Raw genomic sequence first — 21,686 nt, 5'->3', positions numbered from 1 at the left:
GAATTATTTTAAAAAATGAGGTAATATGAGTTATTTCATATATCTGTGTTTTTCATATATACATTAACTGGTCTTCCTTATGAAGCTCTCATTTTTACAAGATCATGCATGTAGAGCAGGAAGCTCTTAGAGCCTTAAAAGTCATCTAACCAAAAAAACTCCATTTTAAGGAAGAGAAAACTGAGATCCATTGGTTATATATCTCTTGGGGATGAGTTGAACTCCATGACAACTAAAATTCCTGCTAACTCAAAAATATTTTGGTTCTAGTCCAACAGAAGTAAGTGACCCTCCAGAACCAGGATTATTTCTATAGCACTGCTTTTTTATGATTTGAGAGAAAACAATCCTAATACCTAGAATAACACAATAAGAACAAAATTTACCTTACTAGACTATTCACCTTATTCCCTGTAATGTGTTTTGTTTTGTTTTGTTTTGTTTTTTTACAGAGTATGACTTTTTTAACCTGTTGTTTTCCTATGCTAGATTTTTTTATAAACATGTCTTCCAAGAGAATCCAGCTTCCAGGCTCTTAAAGAACTGGCTATTCTTGGTGCTTTAAAACCATCTTTCACTTTCATATTTACCATCTCAGAGAATCTAAGAATAGATTATAAGGAGAGAAGCTATATAGCCACCTATATAATAATATACCAAAGGTTCTACTCTTGGAGAGGGTGATGGTGAAGACCTACTATTACCAGCTAGGTGATACAAAGGAAAACTAGGTGATACAATGGTTTGAGTACCAGACCTGAAGACAGGAACATCTGCCTTCCAATCCAGCTTCATGTACTTATTAGTTGGGTGACTCTGAATAAGTCACTTAATCCCTATTTGCTCAGTTCCTCAGTTATAAAATGGGATATATTGGAGAAGGAAAGGCAACCACTCCAGTACCTTTGACAAGAGAACCCCATCATGGGGTCACATAGAGGCAGGTACGACTGACCGACTCAACAACTCTGTTCCAGGTACTTTGCTAAGTGCTTGAAAAATAGCATCACATTTGATCCTCACTATAACTCTGTAAGGTAGATGTTGTTATCATCCCCTTTTTCCAGTTGAGAAAATTGGGATAAATAGAGCTTGATTTACTTGCCCAGGGTCATACAGCTTATAAGTGTTTCAGGTTGAATTTGACCTCATATCTTCCTACATTCAGATGCAGGGCTCTGCCCATGATATCACCCAGCTGCCTCAGGGACAGAAGGTGAAGCATTAATAAGGGAGATGTCTTCTCCAATACCTCCTCCAGTAGCAGACACTCTTATGACCCCTGAAAGTCACTTAAGTACACTGTGCCTTAATTTGCTGACCTGTAATATGAAGGAGTTACACTCCAGGACTTCCAATGTCCATTCTAGAAAGTTGGTGATTTCACAGACTACTGAGTTCTGCACAGTCCTATTTCAGACCTTTATAAATTCAGCCTCATGCACATAGAGGGCCCTTGGCTTACTTTATTGGGAAGAAAAGAGATCATCCTACTTAACTTCCCTCAAATATAATTGTTTTGAAAATCCAATGACTAGAAATGTTTTTAAATCATTTCCTATCTGAAAATAAAAGATGTTGAGACTTTTTTGTTAGTCTAAGCTGCCTATTCATTGTCCTGATTTTTCTCCAAAAATTACTCTTTTTGTGTATACACTTCACTTCACTCCTCTTCCTTCCCCTAGATCATTGCATCATCTCTTCTCTCCATCTCTGTTTCTCTCTATATATCTCTGTGTCTTAGGCTAGCTCTATTTTTCTTTGTCTTTCTCACTATCTCTCTCTCTCTCTCTCTCTCTCTCTCTCTCTCTCTCTCTCTCTCTTTCTGTCTCCCCTCCCTCTGTTTCTTTCCCCTTCCCTCTCTCCCTGTTTCCCCACCTCTTCCTAAATCATTTACTAACTCCCGATGGGAAGCTGAGGAGCTTTTAGTTCATGTCATGTTAGCATGTGCTAAAAGAACTAGAGATGTTTAGCCTAGAGAAAAGAATATTTGGTGGGTCTATGACAGCCATCTTTAATATCTGAAGAGCTGTCACATTGAGGATAGATAAGAGTTGTTACATTTATTCCTAGAAGGCAGAAGAAGTTATGGCAGCTGAGTTACAGATACAGATTTAGTCTTGAGGTAAGAAAAAAAATCCCATATTGAGAGCTGTCCAAATTTGGAATGAGCTTTTTCTAAAAGTAGTGTTACCTCCTTAGAGATCCTCAATAATCAACTGTTACCACTTCTCAAATGGGTTATAGTGTGGGTTCTAAGGATAGGTAGGTTCAATCTGCAATTTTCTGAGTTCTCTTCCAATGATCCCATTCTGTGATCCCTTCCTCACTCCACCCAATTCTTCTCTAGATTAGCTCTATCTATCTATCATCATTCCTTAATTGATTTCTGGCCACACCACTCTATTGAAATTATACTCTTAAAGATCATCAATGGCCCTTGAATGACTAGGTAAAATAACCTTTTCTTAATCAATCTACTGGATCCCTCTAAAGCATTTCTTCTCTAGCTCCTCTTTTTTTTTTCTTCAAACACTCTCCTTTCCATCCAGATGCTTCTCATAATAACTCATAAAACTGTAGACAGAACACAAAACATGTTCAAACCTTCCTGCCACACAACGAGATTATATGATGACTAATTCTGATGGACATGGCTCTCTTTAACAATGAGATATTCAAACCAGTTCCGATTGTTTAGTGATGAAGACAATCATCTTCATTCAGAGAGAGGACTGTGGGAACTAAAAATAAATCACAACATACCATTTTCACTCTTTTTGTTGTTGCTTGCTCGCATTTTATTTTGCTTTTTTTTTTTACTGGTTTGATTTGATTCTTCTTGTGTGGCACAATAATTGTATAAATATGTATGCTTACATTAGATTTAACATATATTTCTATCATGTTTAACATATATTGGACTACTTGCCATCTAGGGGAAGGCATGGGGGGAGGGAGGGAAAATTGGAACACAAGGTTTTGCAAGGGCTAATGTTAAAGAATTGTCCACACATGTTTTGAAAAATAAAAAGCTTTAATAAAATAAAATAAAATACAGAGGAAAGCAAAAACTACTAGCCACACACATGTTCATTCACAACATCTCCATAATACCAGTGGCACTGAACACTGGTACACCCACTGCTTATTTGGTTTCTCTCTTTCTGAGCCTCCAAACTTGTATACTCCCTCAAATGTCAAACCTTGTGTGTGTGTATATATATATATACACACAGTTTCTGGAATGTAGCAATTCTCACACAAATACTAGAACTAATTCTCTGAACCCCAACTCATTCTGAATCTCTTTCCATATGTCTGTCTCCATTTCCCCTCAGAATATCTAAAACCAGCATTAAGGATATATAACAGTGCCTCCTGGATAGTCCCATGCAATATCCAGGACACAGCTCTTCCTGCTTTTAAACTAGAAGTACCCAGATGTCAATGTCAGAGAAAAGGTATAGAGGCTATTCTCAACTTTTCTTGTCTGAATTGTCTGAAGTCCAAGTTCAATCTTTACTGTGCTTTGAAGTCTCTATTTAGGTCAGGCCAGTTTTCCTTTCAATCTTCCCCAAAGTTGTTATCTAAAACTCTGGAAAATTTTCTTCCTTACATTGATGAAAGAAATTTCTTTTTCAAATCAAATTCAGTCTGCCTACTGGCACAAGGATTATTTGAAACAGTCTGTTTTGTTTTATCTTTGTAGCTCTCTCTGAACATAAGAGTTTGTCAGAGTCAGAGTCATTCACTTTGTATCATTCCAGTCTTCACAATTAATGTAAATGACTCATCTATGATTGGGATTTTCCTTGACAGGCTCATTTTTCCTCATTATCTTCACTTAGCTGTCAAGAAATTACAAGATACTTAGCTTATCTGATCTGGGAATCCACTGTTTGGATTTTAGATGAAGGATAACAATAACAACAGTAAGCACCAAAAACACCATTGTTTTAATTGTAAGTTGTATTTTTTTGTATTTAATTATATTTTTTGTATTTGTATTTGTAAATTGTAATTGTAAAAGTTGATTCTCCTTATTTCCCAGAATCATAAAATTTCATTTGAAAGGCATTTCAGTGTCCATTTAGCCCAAGGAATAACTAAAATTGATTTCTCTCTGCAATATAATCAAGAAATTGCCATATAACATTGGCAAAACATTTTCCAGTAAGAGGGGAGCCACCATCTTCCAAGAAAGTCCTATCTACTTTGGGAGAGCTCTAATTGTTAAGAGTGTTCTTCCTGGAATGAAGGCTCAATTCAACTTCCACTTAGTGTTTTTTTGGGTTTTGTTTTATTTTTTTAACAAGGGAGCAAGTAATTCAAATCAACTTTTCTTTTTAGAGACAACACATTATATAGATAGATAGATAGATCGATAGATAGATATAGATATAGATATAGATATAGATAGATATCATGTCTTTCCTAAGACTTCTTTTTCCTAGGCTAAACATCCCCTATATCTATCCCTCCTCCTAAAATAGCATGTTCCCAAATCATATTGATCTTTCAGTTGATATTCTATAGGTTAGAAATAGCCTCTTTAACTTGTGAAGCTTAAGGAATGATCTTAGATAGCTGCCATCAAACATCTGATTGAGGCTAGAACTTTTATGGAATTGGTATAGGGTATTTCCCATGAAGAGCCTCTTTATATTAATGTGGTAAAGGCTTAGTTTCTCTATCATTTATGGTCTCAGAGAAATGTCTGGGGTAGTGAGAGATTAAGTTTCTTGTCTGGGGTCATACAATCAACATATGCCAGAGACAAGACATGAACCTAGGGCTTCCTGATGCTCCTCTCCACCATGCTACACTGATAAACCCACCAAACCTAGACCTTGTCAGTGGTACCACAGCTAATGTCTTTTTTTAAATTTTATTTTATTATAGTAACTTTTTATTGACAGAATCCATGCCAGGGTAATTTTTTTTTACAACATTATCCCTTGCACTCACTTCTGTTCCAATTTTTCCCTCCCACCCTCCACCCCCTCTCCTAGATGGCAACCAGTCCTATATATGTTGAATATGTCCTAGTATATCCTAGATACAATGTATGTGTGCAGATCCAAACAGTTTTCTTGTTGCACAGGAAGAATTGGATTCAGAAGGTAGAAATAACCCGGGAAGAAAAACAAAAATGCAAACAGTTTACATTCATTTCCCAGTGTTTTTTCTTTGGGTGTAGCTGCTTCTGTCCATCATTGATCGATTGAAACTGAATTAGGTCTCTTTGTCAAAGAAATCCACTTCCATCAGATTACATCTTCATATAGTATCGTTGTTGGCGTATATAATGATCTCTTGCTTCTGCTCATTTCACTTAGCATCAGTTCATGTAATTCTCTCCAAGCTTTTCTGTATGCATCTTGTTGGTCATTTCTTACAGAACAATAATATTCCATAACATTCATATACCACAATTTACCCAACCATTCTCCAATTGATGGGCATCCACTCAGTTTCCAGCTTCTAGCCACTACCAACAGGGCTGCCACAAACATTTTGGCACATACTGGTCCCTTTCCCTTCTTTAGTATCTCCTTGGGATATAAGCCCAGTAGAAACACTGCTGGATCAAAGGGTATGCACAGTTTGATAACTTTTTGGGCATAATTCCAGATTGCTCTCCAGAATGGTTGGATTCGTTCACAGCTCCACCAACAATGTATCAATATCCCAGTTTTCCTGCATCCCCTCCAACACTCATCATTATTTTTTCCTGTCATCTTAGCCAATCTGACAGGTGTGTAGTGGTATCTCAGAGTTGTCTTAATTTGCATTTCTCTGATTAATAATGATTTGGAACACTCTTTCATATGAGTGGTAATGATTTCAATTTCATCATCTGAAAATTGTCTGTTCATATCCTTTGACCAGTTATCAATTGGAGAATAGCTTGGTTTCTTATAAATTAAAGTCAGCTCTCTATATATTTTGGAAATGAGGCCTTTATCAGAACCTTTAACTGTGAAGATGTTTTCCCAGTTTGTTGCTTCCCTTCTAATCTTGTTTACATTAGTTTTGTTTGCACAGAAGCTTTTTAATTTGATGTAATCAAAATTTTCTATTTTGTGATCAATAATGGTCTCTAGTTCGTCTTTAGTCACAAATTTCTTCCTCTTCCACAAGTCTGAGAGATAAACTATCCTATGTTCCTCCAATTTGTTTATAATCTTGTTCTTTATGTCTAAATCATGGACCCATTTTGACCTTATCTTGGTATACGGTGTTAAGTGTGGGTCCATGCCTAATTTCTGCCATACTAATTTCCAGTTATCCCAGCAGTTTTTGTCAAATAATGAGTTCTTATCCCAAAAGTGAGGATCTTTGGGTTTGTCAAACACTAAATTGCTATAGTTGACTATTCTGTCTTGTGAACCTAACCTATTCCACTGATCAACTAATCTATTTCTTAGCCAATACCAAATGGTTTTGGTGACTGCTGCTTTATAATATAGTTTTAGATCAGGTACAGCTAGGCCACCTTCATTTGATTTTTTTTTCATTAATTCTTTTGAGATTCTTGACCTTTTATTATTCCATATGAATTTTATTGTTATTTTTTCTAGATCATTAAAATATTTTCTTGGAAGTCTGATTGGTATAGCACTAAATAAATAGATTAGTTTAGGGAGTATTGTCATCTTTATTATATTCACTCGACCTATCCAGGAGCACTTGATATTTTTCCAATTGTTTAAGTCTGACTTTATTTGTGTGGAAAGTTTTTTGTAATTTAGCTCATATAATTCCTGACGTTCCTTTGGTAGATAGATTCCCAAATATTTTATGCTGTCGACAGTTATTCTGAATGGAATTTCTCTTTGTATCTCTTGCTGTTGGATTTTGTTGGTGATGTATAAAAATGCTGAGGATTTATGGGGATTTATTTTATAACCTGCAACTTTACTAAAGTTATGGATTATTTCTAATAGCTTTTTTGTAGAATCTCTAGGGTTCTCTAAGTATATCATCATATCATCTGCAAAGAGTGATAGTTTGGTTTCCTCACTGCCTATTCTGATTCCTTTAATCTCTTTCTCAACTCTTATTGCCGAGGCTAGTGTTTCTAATACAATATTGAATAATGATGGTGACAGTGGGCAACCTTCACAGCTAATGTCTTCAGGAATATAGAGGAGATCTTGGATAATGCATCAATTCCTTCTCTGATACATTTTCCTAGTGTTGGGATGACCTTAGGTCCTTGAACCTTTTGCCAACTAAGGAAAATTCCTCTTGGTGGTCTTGTCACCTCAATTTAGAGAGGAAGAGCATTGAGAAGTTGCTTTTTCTTCCTCTTGGACTAGAGAAATGAAATATTTCCTATGCACAGAGCACCTCGAGGCTAACAAAGTGTTCAGAAAAAAGCCACTTCTCTGTGACACCTCAATTTGGAAAAGAAGAGCATTGAGAAGGTACTTTTCTTCCTCGTAGAACAGAGAAATGAAATATTTCCTATGCATTTGACACCTTGAGGCTAACAAAGAGTTTGGAAAAGCCACTTTTCGGTGGCAATTTAAATAAGAAAAATGATCACTCTGGCAATTCTTGGAGCATTTGTCAAAGATCCTGCTCTTATACTTATTCCAAGGGATGATGGAGCATCTCTCTCTCCTTTCGACAATATTTGAAGTGCATTATAATATTGTGAGAAGAACAATGTCTTATGAATGAGAGAATCTTGGTTTTAGCTTCAGCTGTGTTGATTACTAATTATATGAACTTGAGCAAAAATGATTTCACTTTTCTGAGTCACGGTTTCTTCTTCTAAATAAAAGGAAAGTATGTTGTGTAGCTATCAGTCATGGAATACTACCATTTTTAAGGAATGGGAAATAAAACTACCTGAATGAATGAAAATAATTTATTAACTGCTATGTTCTAAGCACAATTAAAAGTGCTAGAGGGAACAGCTAGTTGGTACAGTGGCTAGAGCCCCAGCCCTGAAATCAGGAGGACCTGAGTTCAAATGTGACTTCAGACACTTAACACTTCCTAGCTATGTGACCCTGAGCAAGTCATTTAACCCCAATTGCTTCAGCAAAAAAAAAGTGCTGGAGATTCAAATTCAAAAATGAGACAATCTTAATACTAAAAAGTTTATGTTCTAAAATGTGAAGTCGTAACATAGGATGATGATAAGAAAGAAAAATATTCCCTCCCAGAGTTGAGAACAATTTGTACTATTGAGATCTTGGAGCTGGAAGGCAGACTTGAGTCATACCTGAGGTGTTTCTTTCACACAGAGAGATTTCAAGAAATCTCCTGGGTGACAGAGGTTTGGGGAAGGGAATAAGGTTCAGGTTAATCATACGTTTGGTGAGTGGAAGAATGGGAAGTCTATTGACAGGTTCTTTACAGAAACAATGGAAGTATTAATTTGAATTAGCAATGGAGATGTCCATGGTAATAGGAGCCTGAGGGAAAACATTAGAGTAAAAGGAATTGGAATGATGGATGCCATCAAAGAAATATATGGTTGAAAAAATTCATAGGTAGCTCCCACATACTCCATTAGTTATGCTAATAATATTGGGGCAGGGGAAATAAATCTTTAAGAACCCAAGAAGGGATCTTAGTAAGTTTATAGGTGAACATGGACATATGGATGACTTGTGTTCTGCATAACTGGAGAGTTTCCATATTTCATAGGTCCACTGAAGTATTTGAATATGTGAATAAAGTGATAGGACTGGATTCTAGAATCACCAATGGCCCTGCAGTATCTATCTATGTTTCTCCCCCATAAGTGTTAATTTGTTTGATAAAATAGCACATCTAGATGTCAGTAAATTTCAATTTCATTTAATATTTGCGCCAGCATACTTTCAAGTAAAAACGCTCCCGTTTTCTCCAACTAGATGCTGAAGGTCACTGATTCACTCTTGTCAAATGCTAATCAAGGCAGTCTCAGCTACTCTTTGCTACGCTTGAATGGTTTTGGAGGCAGCAGGTTGTTGTATCCAAAGAACCCATGGAGGTCAGCACAAATTGGGCAAAGGCAGCTGTTGGTGTGTGTGAATATGCTGACCTTGCCAAGCTGTCAATGATGCCAAATGGAAGGTCGATGCTGATGGTGCAGTCTGAAGATGGACAGCACCAATAATCAGATTATACACAAATACAATCAGGTCCCATCAAGGTCTCCAAAACGAGCAGGGCAGGAAGTCTACCTTACTAGTGACTTGAACATCTTCTAGCTATTTGATATTGTAGATAGATTTGAAACTAGATAGAACATCAGAGGGCAGATAGTCTGGTCCTTTTACTTTTCAGCTAAAACTTTGGGATCTAGGAAATGGAAGTAAATTCTTTAGGCAGGAACTATTTCTATTATTTTTCATGTATCTGAGAGTCTGAGATCTCATTGACATCCGGGTATTGGTAGTTAAGAAAGAAAAATATTCTCTCCTAGAGTTGAGAACAATTTGTACTATTGAGCTCTTTGAGCTGGAAGGGAGACTTGAGTCATACCTGAGGTGTTTCAGACACACCAAAGAATTCCAAGAAAGAAGCCTAGGGAAACAAAGCAGGATCTCTCAAAATTGACAACTGCCACATTGGAAACATTGAGTCCCCAACCACCAGGGCTTGACAATCAAGATGGAAAGAATCAGTGACATATGGATAGACAAAAGGAAAAACTGAAATGATAGTCAAGCACAATTGAGAAGAAAGAGATCATGGCCCCCTACATCTTGAAAGAAAAAAATTCAGTTTTTGAATTGAAAGAAAAAAAAATCTAAAGTTGCCGGTTCTGAACATTTTTTCAAAGAATAAAAAAAAATTCTAAAAAGTCTATTCTTTCCCTGATTTTGCCTCCCCTGCCTGTAACAGCCACTCTGATTTATGATTCTCAATTATTTTAGGAGTTTGCTGTACACTGATTTGTGTCACATGTAAAGAAACTAGGAATAAACTGGAAATATACAAAGTTTAAATTAAGATATGTAGCAAAAATACTTTGGAAATGTTAGGATTTCCCTAACTAAGAGGAGTCAAAGGAATGACTTCTGAACTATTATAGTTGTATTTATCACTTATTGTCAGATATAAACTACATAAGATGATAAAGAAAGGGGTTATGTGACCTGAAGGATATATTTTCTTCAGATTAAAAATTTAGTAAGCTATCCACCATTATGGGATATAACCCATTAAACATCCAGTCTCTAGAATAAATCCAGAAGGCCACATGAAGTAAGGAAAAGTTTGTGTTAGATTCCAGAAGGGAAGAAGAACCCAAAAGGGCTTAGTAACTTCCACAGTGCTACCTATCTGTGTTGCATTTAGGCTTCATTATTATTATTTATTATGGATTATGCCTAAAATGCTTTCTTACCCAGCTGTTTGTCTTTTTACAAAAGGACCACTGGTATCATGATGGGGAATAATAGTGGATGATTTGTGGAGTATGAATTTGCTGTGAATTGGATTTAAGTGAAAGAGAATTGTGCAGTTATCAGGTTCAGTCTCTCCTCTAGAGTCATCAAAGTCCAGTGGCAAGACAAAGGTCATCTGACTGGCAATGACCCAGGATGCGATGGATGATCTTGGCAACTTTGATATCTGACCGAGCTCTAAGTGTCTACTTCCACAGCACCAAGATACCTTCATGGCTGTTAGAAAAAATGTTTTTTTTAACCTATCTCTTCCACCAAGGGAAGCCTTTCCAGGTTTGAGATAGATATCCCCCACTATGGATCTAAGGATTGTCAGTTACCTTCAAATGGATTTAGCCTACCTTGTGAGACAGTTTTACCAAGGTGCGTTTGCTGCACAAGCTACAACTTCTTAGAACCACAAATGAGAGCTGGGTGGCAGGTGGACACCAAAGGTGGCTCAACAGCCCTCAGACCAGAGATGTCAGGACTCCCAGAATAGCCCAAATACTCATAGTAAGCACTTATTAAATGAAGGTTATTAGATCTATTGGATGACAACTATTTGAAGTTTTTTGTGAAGTACTGAAAAGCCTCTTTGTCCCAAAATTATTCTCCCTGATAGGCTGATACAAGGCTCATTATTTCCAACATAGCTCCATCCTCTCCCTTAAGGACTTTTTTGGGAACCTGAACATTTCCATTGGGTTAAGGTATGAAGATCTGTCTTTACTACATGCTTTCATATAGCAAAAAAAAAGGAAATCCCATAGATAAGATTTGTATTTATCTGCTTGGTCCATTATCAATCATTGCTACCCAGCAAAAGACACAGGGCACATTCACATGGCACCGATTTCTCAAAAGCACAGTTGGGGAGAGAGTCGGTGAGTAGGAAAAAATATAAGGGCTTTGAAGAGCTTCAGGATGAGAGGGCCAGTGTGGGGCAGGGGAGAGAGCTCTGAAGTGTTCTGACATCAAAGAACCTAGATTCAAAGCTGGTCTCTTGTAGCACCAGTTTGACGTTGAGCGAGATACTTTACCCACATGAGTCCTTTTGCCTCCTAGCATTTGAGCTTCCTTTAGACTCTAAATGTTTGATTCTATAATTTCATATTCAGAAGATCTAGATTCAAATTCCATCTCAGAGACTTATTAGCTATGTGACATTGGAAAAGTCACTTAATATCCCTGGGCTTCAATATTCACATCTGTAAAATAAGGGGCCTGATGAGGCAATCTCTGGCCAGCTCTAAGTCTGTGATCTTCTGCTATACTTTAATGAGTTACTAAAAAGAGCAGTAGAAACAAAGATTAAAAGATGCGACTGTCTTCAATCTTCCCTAGAATTATTCAGCTATATCAATATCTTTGTAAATATGATTTGCTTTGATTATCATTGGGAAACACTGACAAAAATAGCTCTAATTTGGTTTGCAGAATACTTTACATAGATAGCATTTTGTTTTCACAACAATTACATGGGAGCAGGTTCTAGTGGAATAATTATCCGCATTTTAGAGCTTAGGCAATTGAGACTCATAGATGTCAAGTGATTTCCCCAATATGAGAGTTGGTAAATCCCAGACAGAATCACGCCCACCTCCCTCTTGACTCTACATTCAGATACATTTCATGCCCATAAAAATAACAAACTTTAAAACCTTTGATTTCATCCCCATGGGGAAGTCTTGGTTCAAGAAAAGATTCAAAGCTTTTGTTATTTAGTAAATAAATCTATAATGATAACATCAATGAACTTGGAAGTATGATGGACAAATCTGGGCATTTCAAAATCTTTTTTTTTGTCTATCATGTATAAATAATTCTTTGTTCTAGTATTGATGCTTGCTGTGGCAGTAGAGACTTGCCCAATGGAAACGTCTCACGTGCTCAGCATTTTCCCAGGAGAGCCCTTGGAGGCAATGAATGCTGAAGCTCAGATTACAAGTTATGACTAGCAGCTACACATTGTCACAAACCATTTCATTCATGTGTGATGGCTGGAGAAAGAGTGATTGTCTATAAGCAGCCAATCGTCAGAGAAATGTCATTTGGGAGGGCAAAGACTCTCTCAGGCTCACTGACGTTGATCAACTAACTTAATTGCAATTCCAAAATAGAGCAAATAGACCAGGTCCAGCAGGACCTGAGGACAAGCAACATGTCACACACAGTCATCAGTCTAAGCCTGAATCCGAGGGCAGAAATGATTCACAAAGTATATGGAAGGGGCAGCTAGGTAGTGCTGTAGATAGAGCACCGGCCCCGAAGTCAGGAGGACCTGAGTTCAAATATGGTCTCAGACACTTAACACTTCTAGCTGTGTGAGCAAGTCACTTACCCCCAATTGCCTCAGATTAAAAAAAAAGTATATGGCTCATCCTAGAAAGTGCTACTGGCTACATCATTCCCTATCAGCCTAAGATGTTTCAAGAGAGGATCATAGTCCATTTATAAACCCAGACCACGTGTTCCCTGGGATACGTGATAGTTTCAAGCTCCATTACCCATTTGAGTCTTGGATCAATTCCAGACAAACTATACTACTGGAAAGTCTCTAGGCACATCTTTTTATCTTTAATTTTGATGTCCTCTATACCTACAATGTCCTTTCTCAGTTACTCAATTAATCTATATTCTTAGTATCATTCAAGGCCCAGTTGACTCCAATACTTATTTTTTTTACAATCAAAGACTTTTAAGCTGGAAGAAATTTTAGGCATCTTCTAGTACACAGTGATATCAAACTAAAATAGAAATGGGAGTTAATGACTTAGACCTGCCAATATATTAGCTTCATTTTAAATATGATTTTATCTATATTTTATTGTATTTTCTTTATTTTATTAAATATTTCCCAGTTACATTTTAATTGTGTTCAGAACTCATGAAGAGTTGTTGAACTCATGTTTGATACCCCAATCTATTGTTGTTGTTCATCTTCACTTCCAAGAGGATCAATAACATTATGGTGTGATGTCCTGATTCAGACCTAAACTGGATTTAAGGCAGCATTATGAGAAGTCATCAGCCACACTCTTCCAGAGTGTAGAAGCAAGACAAAAGTCAGAATGACTGGTGATGGCTCAAGACACAGTGGACGATCTCAGTGTTTTTGATGTCTGACCAAGCCCTAAGCGACCCATGGTGCCGGCTTCAACTGCTTTCATGACCTTTGAAACACACTGTTGTCATCCACCCATTCTGCTGAAGGAATTCTTCATCTGCCTGGGGTCACCATCCCCTCTCCCCAAACTAATCCAAACGTTTTGTTGGTAATTTAATACATTTTATTCCTTCTTAATAACCAACTCAGAAATCCAAATGTAAGACATATGTTCCTTTAAATCAGAGGTTCTCAAACTTTTTAAATAGGGGGCCTGTTCACTGTCCCTCAGACTATAGTAAAAACAAAAACTTTGTTTTGTGGGTCTTTAAATAAAAAAACTTCAGAGCCCTGGGTGAGGGGGATACTTGTCCTCAGCTGCTGCATCTGGCCCACAGGCCATAGTTTGAGGACCCCTGTGTAATGCATCTCCTGTGGAAGTATTGGTTGAAGAAGAAACTCCCTTTGGTAGTCAAGAAGAGAGGAGAAGTTGATTTCAGGTTAAAGAAGTGACAAAAACAATGTGAAAAAGATTGATTTTCCACTTTAAGATCTGTAAGAGAATTAATGGATTTCTTCTTCTAACTCATCTTGAATATAGACATATGGATATGTCAGTTACAACCTGTTATGAATGGAAAACACTCATCTCTAAGACAGAAGGTATTTGTCTTTTTACAAACTGGAAGATCCAAGACAGCAATGTTCTTGTTTCATTAGCTATAAGGAAACAATTAATGAGAATGGTAGAATTGGGTAGATAATACTTTCAGGGCAGAATCAATGACGTATCTATGTATCTCAGTGGATAAGATAATGAAATAGAATCATCAAGACCCTAAAGTAATTGGGGGAGGGGGAGTCATTTGTTCAATTCCAATGATGCCAAAGGATGCTTTCCCCAAATCTTTAGGGAAAAGGAGACATTCTATTTGAACCTATTTCTAACAATATCCTATTTCCAGAACTGAGATTTTGCCTCATCAGAGAGAGAGCAGAGACATTTATTTCCATGGCCAAGCAAGGTAGTAGGAGGAAATTAAAGTTTTTTTCATGACAAGGTAAAGCAAATACCTGAAAGTCCCCCAAAAAACTTTGAGAAGTGTTAGCAAGACTCTGGAGCTATAAGCTTCACCTCCCCTAAATCAACATGCTAAGAAAAAAAGGTGACTTGATGGATCCAAAATCACCTTTTTGGAATTGATCTGTTTTTCTACACCATCCCTAAGTTGGAATTTTTAAAAACCCTGGAGGTTGGAGAACTACCAACCCAAACAACAATAACTCTATATTTATTGTGTCTTGAAGATGTCAGTCAAAATGAAAAACAGTCCCCTCTCTTAAGGAAGGTAACAAAAGGTCTCAGACCCCATTGATGAATTACTGTGTGGCTATCCCAAGCATGAGAAGATTTCCCTTGCAGGATACAGAGATGAGAACAATTTGTTCCAACAGCCATGAAGACAACCGAAGCTGGTGCTATGGAACACTTAGAGCTTGGTGAAATATCAGAAATGCTAAGGTCCTCTACATATCCAGGCAACTGCCAGTCATCTTGACTTTTGTCTTGCCGTGAGACTTTGATGACTTTGGAAGAGAGGGTGGGACTGCAGCTCTGCCTCATTTAAATTCATTTCATACATAAACAAGGTATTATCCCATGATGCCTCAGCACTCTTCAAAATTGAAGGATAAACAACAACATCCTACTTAGGCAGAGGGAGCTCAGAGCTACAACATGTAAACAGAAAAGTTTATATGTGTGATCATTTGAAGTAGGGTGCTGCCAATTAAGGAGAAGGCATTGAAGCTTTGTCTTGAAGGAAGCTAGGGATCTGAATCTAGTTTGCCCCTAATTTGCTGTGTGACCTTACAGAATCACAGGGGAGTTAGAAGGCCCTTTAGCTGCCATCTGGTCCAATTCTTATTCATAAAAGATTTTTTCTATAATTTGTTGATTATTCAACCTCTACTTGAAGAGTGATGAAGTTGTCCTAACAGTTAACTTAAGTTTCTCACTATGCTGGTATCCCCATTGTCCTTGGTTCATCCCTCTGAAATCAAACACAATGAGTCTATTCCATCTTTTTTTTTAATTTTCAAAACATGAATAGATACTTTTTAGCATTCACTCTTTTAAAATCTTGTGTTCCAAACTGTTTTTCCCTCCCTTCCCTCTACTCCCTTCCCTAGATGGCAAGTAATCCAATATATATTAAACATGTGCAATTCTTATACATATTTCCACAATTATCATGCTCCACAAGAAAAATCAGATGAAAAAGGAAAAATGAGAAAGAAAGCAAAATGCAAGCAAACAACAAAAGAGTGAAATTATTATGTTGTGATCCACACTCAGTCCCCACAGCCCTCTCTGGATGCAGATGACTCTCTCTATCACAAAACCATTGCCATCATCTACATGAGTCCTTTGCTTTTTCCTCACTCCCATCTCTCAGAAACCTAAATTTCTTTCAGTGATCAAGGTAACACTACTTTGCACAAGAGGAAAGCCTTTCTAGATCTTTCCCTTCTAGTGTTTAGCCATGTGTTCCTTCAAATTATTTTATATCTATTGCACATTTCACATATAAACATATCCCACCCCCCGAGGTAATCTGTAAGTACATAGAAAACTTTCTTTATTTCCCTTTTGTCAGTTCATTGTAGGGTATCTGCCACATAGACAATGTTTAGCAAATGCTCATGAATTAACTGATAAATTAATAATCCCTTAGCTGCTTTCTTGATCTAAATTCTATGGTTCTATGATTTTCAGTAGCTTCACTTTATTTTCACAGCTTCTCATTAATCCCCCGGCCGAATGTTATCTTGCTGTAATTGGGAAGGTGCTGGTAAAATCTCATAGCTTGACATTTTTAACACCTGGATAAGAGATGCCTAGTGTGAGAAGAAATAATGCATTGCAATCATCGACACCTCATTAGTTTGTCATCCAAAGTTGATGGCTATAAGAGAACACGATGATTTCAAGGAAGTATTAATAGATGTGACAATTTTAATCAGATTTCCTAGGTCATCAGATTATAGACTTAGAACTAGAATGAACCTGAGAAGGTACTGAGGCAACTACCCTCATTTTACAAATGGGTAAACTGAGGCCCAGAGAATTGTTGTGATATGCCCAAGGTCACCCAGATAGTAAGTAGAAAAATAAATAAATTAAAAAAAAAAAAAAAAGAAAAATAAAGCTTGAAACGCAGTGCCCCTTGACTCCAGATCTGCCACACTGAAGCCCTGAGTTCATACTTCATTTCTATCACTTTCTGACTCTATGACAATGGATAAGGGACCTAATCTTTTAGGATGTCAGTTTCCTCATCTGTCAAATAGGAAGAACCCCTATTAAAAAGGAGCCAACTTTTCTATGATCCAAGTACATAAAGGATTGGGGAATCTTGGAAGCTTCCAGGAGAGAAACTTGACCTTTATTGTAGAGAACTGGCAATTCCTTGATGGATATTTATATTATATTTTTGATCTTACCAGAAGTAGTCGGAAGACAAGAGGACATTGGTCTACAGGTTGTATTCATGCAGAATTATGGATCATAACAGTATAAATTAAATTCTAGAAGGGAGACTTAAAGACCATGGAGTCCAACCCCCTCATTTTGTTGAGGAGGAAACCGAGTCTGGAAGTAGTTAGTAATGGGATATGAACATGGTTTATGTGATTCCAAATCCAGAATTCTTTCCACTACATCATGTCTCTTTCAATCTTCCCTAGTCTTCCATTCTTCAGGATGCTAGAAGCTCACCTTTCCTCTCCAGGTAATGTGAGATACATATGGCAAATCCTTTCACACTACCCCATTCCCACTACCTTGGCAGGCTTTTTACACTTTACTCACCCTCATGTATTCTGCAATTAAGGGACACTAACTTCCTTGCTGTTCCTCACTCTTGATCTTCTAACCCTGGGCCTCTTCGCTTGCTGTTCCCTATGCCTGGAACACTCTCCCTCCTCATTTCTGCCTCCTGGGTTTTCTAGCTTCCTTCAAGATATACATCTTTTTCAGGATACTTTTCCTGAGTTCCTCCTACATGGAGGAGTACATATCATATACTAATAGTGTCTTTCTTCTGAGATTACCTCCCACTTGCAGTGTGTGTCTGTGTGTGTGTGTGTGTGTGTGTGTGTGTGTAGCAGTAAGCAAACAGATAAAGAATAATCAATGACATAAAAAAGGATCAAAACTCTGCAAGATGATAAGGACAAAGAAAACTACATTAGGTGAAGGAAAGGATAAAAGTTCCCACATAGGCTCACTGTCTGAATTCCCTTAGCATGCTTGATTCTTTTGACAGAGTGTTATGCTGTGAAACAACGTTGGACTCAAGGAAATTATGGGTCTGAATCTCAAAGCTAAAATTTGGTAGTTCACAATGCTGGGCAAATGATTCAACTTTGGGGCAATTAGAGTACTGGCCCTGGAGTCAGGAGGTCCTAAATGCAAATCTGGCCTCAGACACTTATCACTTTCTAACTGTATGATTCTGGGTAAGACACTTAACCTCAATTACCTTGCAAAAAATGATTCAACTTCTTGGAGTCTCAGGTTATTCATCTCTAAAACTGGGATAATGATGCTTGGATCACCAGATCTTGTGTACATGAAACATTTGACAGTTTTTAAAGAGTTATACAAAGATGGGCTACTCTTAGTACATAAATACAAGCTTTAAGGGCAGCTAGGTGGTGCAGTAGATAAAGAATTGGCCCTGGAATCATGATAACTTGAGTACTAATATGAGGTCAGACACTGACACTTGCAAGCTGGTGACCCTGGACAAGTCACTCAACCTTTACTGACTTACCACAAAAAAGTAATCTTGTACATGAGATCATTCAAGCATCTATTAGTCCATAACTACATGAGCCAGTGATAACTTCTAGAAGCAATTACAGACTCTGACACCTTCTTTGGGCCATCACCAGTACTTGACATCATCCAACTCACAATTTTCCAGACTAATTTCTTTGTCTCCAAAGGCTATCGCTTTCTCATCTGTCCTTTTTATTGCTGTGGAGAAAAAGAAATTAAACCTAACTTTGTTATCAAACAGACACATATCCCCTTATGCCAGCTCAGGGCTGCTGTCAGATGACTTTGAACACTCAGAAAACTGAAATATTATGTGACAAGCAGAAGTAATTTGAGCCGAATGGCTAGCTATCTCTGCTGATGTAAGCACTGCTACAAGTACTCCAGAAGCTCCTGAAACAAGAAGCAATGTCAGAAAAACAGACCTTGAGAAGAGAAAGGAGGATTTTAGTTCTTCAAAGTTGACATAGACTAAAAAAAATGAAACAAATATGGGAGAAGGAATAGAGAAATGATTTGAGCTTCCTGGCCTCCTTTGTTGCATTTTCATCCATCCAGCCAAGATATTCTGTATGGAAAATCTTTCTTCAGCTTATAAGCAACTGCCCTGGAACTAGGTGTTTGAGATTTTGTCTTGGTCATTTACCCATCAAGTGCCTTGCCAGGGTAATACAGGGAGTATGTGCTAGAGGTTGAACAAGAAGCCAAGTTTCCCTGCCTTAAAGACCAGCCACATAGCCACTATTCCTGTCTAGTACATTCATTTTGTTGATATTTATTTAAATGTTGATTCCAAGAAAACCACACCAATATTTCTGAATTGGAGCTCTTGATCCATCATTTTAATGGCAAATGCTTGAACTTTTGAATGAAATATATAAATATAATTTTTGAACAAATGAAAATATAATCAGCTTTTCTAAAAAAAAATTAGCATGGTGAGGGTCTTAGCTCACCAATCATGAGATTGTGTATTTAGAGCTAGGGGTCATCTCAAGGCCATCAAGTCTAACTGCTGTATTTTACATCTGGATAATTTCAGAGTGGGAAAAATGACTTGCCCAAAGTCACTAAGGAAATAAGTAGAGTAGATATTTCAACCTTCATAATCAATTTTCTATGACCTTATAATCTCTTAATTTTCTGGGGCATCAACTCTCTGTTACCTATTTTTTATCCTATTCTTTCTTATCCTGAATAATTCTCATTATCAGAAAAAAGTGATGAAAAGAAATGGATAGTTTTTTTTCTCACTTGTCCCAGTTATCATTGCCCCATCCAACCTGAGAACCAATAAGTAGGGCAAGGCAATACTCATTTATTAAGCACTTAGTGTGTGCCGGGCACTGTGCTTAACATTAGGAATCCAACATGTGGAAAGAAATATCATATCATCAAGGGAGCTTAAAATTTACCTAATAGGGAAAGACAGCACAACAAAGACAACTGGAAAAGTGTAGAAGGAGTAGAGTGCCTGCAGGGAGAACATGGTGTTGAACTTTATAAAATCAGAAGTATAGCTTACATTTAGAAGGTCTGAGAGCCTCCCCAAAATGGAGGTTCATGGAAGAACTTTTCCATAGAAGAAAGATGTCAGCATAATAGAATGATGTTCTAGGAGGTGAAAGGTCAGAAAAAGGTAATGGATGTTCTACAATCAGGAGTTCCAAGACACTGAGGGAGAAGAATCATAAGATTGAAGTCCACACATCCATAAGCACAGCTGGGAGGAGAATGAAGGTTCAGCAGCCTGAGTGCCTGCCCAAATTAGAGGAGGAATTGATGTGGTCTTTAATCCTCCTCTTCAATAGAGTTGAAGGGCTGAGGGGACACCATTTTTACTCTCATTTCTTTCCTTTACCCCTCTACTGTGGTTGAATTTTAACATACTTGGCAATATTCTTAAAACATCATGTGATGGCTGGAGTTTTTTCTTTAATTTTATTTGTTGTTTTATTTTATTTTTGTCTATCATATGTTGTTATCAGCTTTTGTTTCTTCCTTCAATGTGTATCCTTACCCCACACAGACACATACCACATAGCGAATTTCCTGCATTTGAGTTTATCTCTAAATTCCCCTTTTGCTTTCTTATCAAAATTGTTTACTTTTACTTCCTTATCAAATTCATCAGTTTTCCTTATCAAAATCAAATTGTAGCAAGTTTCCCATCCTTCATGGACTAACTTCCATGTAGCATTTCAATTCCCCATCCTTTCTCTGAAATCTTCTCTCTAAGAATTTAGAACATGGCAGACTATGCCCAAATTTTCTCTCCTCTATTACAGACTCTAAGAGGGAGGTAATAGTCACTTCCCACAATGCTCCCATCATTTCCATCCCACTAACTAGTTCAACCTATTAAGAAAAAAACCAGATCAGACTGGATTTTCCCCTTGTTTGGAAATTTTTTCCCTTTTTGAAACATGAAACTCTTATTGTGGCAAGTCAAAAAGCACTGAATTGGTATTCAGAGCTCTAACAGATATCTGGATATCTGAAGTTTGCTTCCTTGTAACTCTGTAAAGCTTGTGATGTTTCCTTTGGAGTGAAGGCTCTATATCAGTCTATGTTCAATATCCCAAGTACCACAAACACTAATAATCAGCTGGATGGTCATCCAAACATTCTATATCCTGCTCTTTCTTCCTTTCAGAATACTAAGGATAACATGAAAGTTTATGAGACTTTGCTAATCATATGATGTGTTCTCCCTATTTACATGAATTAGTAAATCAGACTAAGCTTTTGGAAACATGTATAGTAAAGCAGTATACTGAGAATAAATGGATTGTAACAAGCTTGTCTCTCAAAAATTGGGAAACAGTCTTCCACCATTAACTATTGAGTCTAAGAGAATTCAGGCTTAGGGAGGAGCTATAGCAAAAGGGGTATCTCAGAATTTCCTATGTGGGACCCTCATAAAGCTGCCACTGAGGCAGCTTATTAATGTATCTTACAAAATCTTATTTCCTTGTAGAATTTTAGTTCCTTGCAGAATTCCTCAGTGTACTGTTTTTCTTTGGCTGCTAGCTTTTGTTGTTCTGAAGATACTACAAGGATGCTAATGGGAAGTCCGAGTCCTGTGACCCTTTAAAATTAAAAAAAGCTCCTCCTTGGGTCAAAGGGACAGAGATGTCAAAGCTCATCTCCTCATCACCACTTCAAACCAAGGTATCCTTTCTCAGAGGCTTGGCTGGAACAGATGACACCACTAAATTGGCCAGGTGTTGAAGTGTTCAATTGTTTTGAATTGGTTTTCTATTTCATCCGAAACCCACAGGACCTGATTGAGTCTCTTCAATCTCAATGAACCACTGACACT

The 21,686-nt window shown here is 37.3% G+C and overlaps 1 long non-coding RNA gene across 1 annotated transcript in view; it reads right to left on the bottom strand.

The window, feature by feature from the left end:
- The window catches only part of LOC116421233, a 68,046-nt gene extending 48,108 nt beyond the window's left edge, over positions 1–19,938 (bottom strand). The window contains exon 1 of the long non-coding RNA XR_004231535.1: positions 19,887–19,938. This is a non-coding gene — a long non-coding RNA (uncharacterized LOC116421233). The remainder of the gene's footprint in view (positions 1–19,886) is intronic.
- Between the last annotated feature and the right edge of the window lie 1,748 nt (positions 19,939–21,686).

The sequence above is a fragment of the Sarcophilus harrisii genome, chromosome 2 (assembly GCF_902635505.1).
Source record: "Sarcophilus harrisii chromosome 2, mSarHar1.11, whole genome shotgun sequence".
In the NCBI taxonomy this organism is placed as follows: Eukaryota; Metazoa; Chordata; class Mammalia; order Dasyuromorphia; family Dasyuridae; genus Sarcophilus; species Sarcophilus harrisii.
This window is presented reverse-complemented; position numbering and strand designations above follow the sequence as displayed.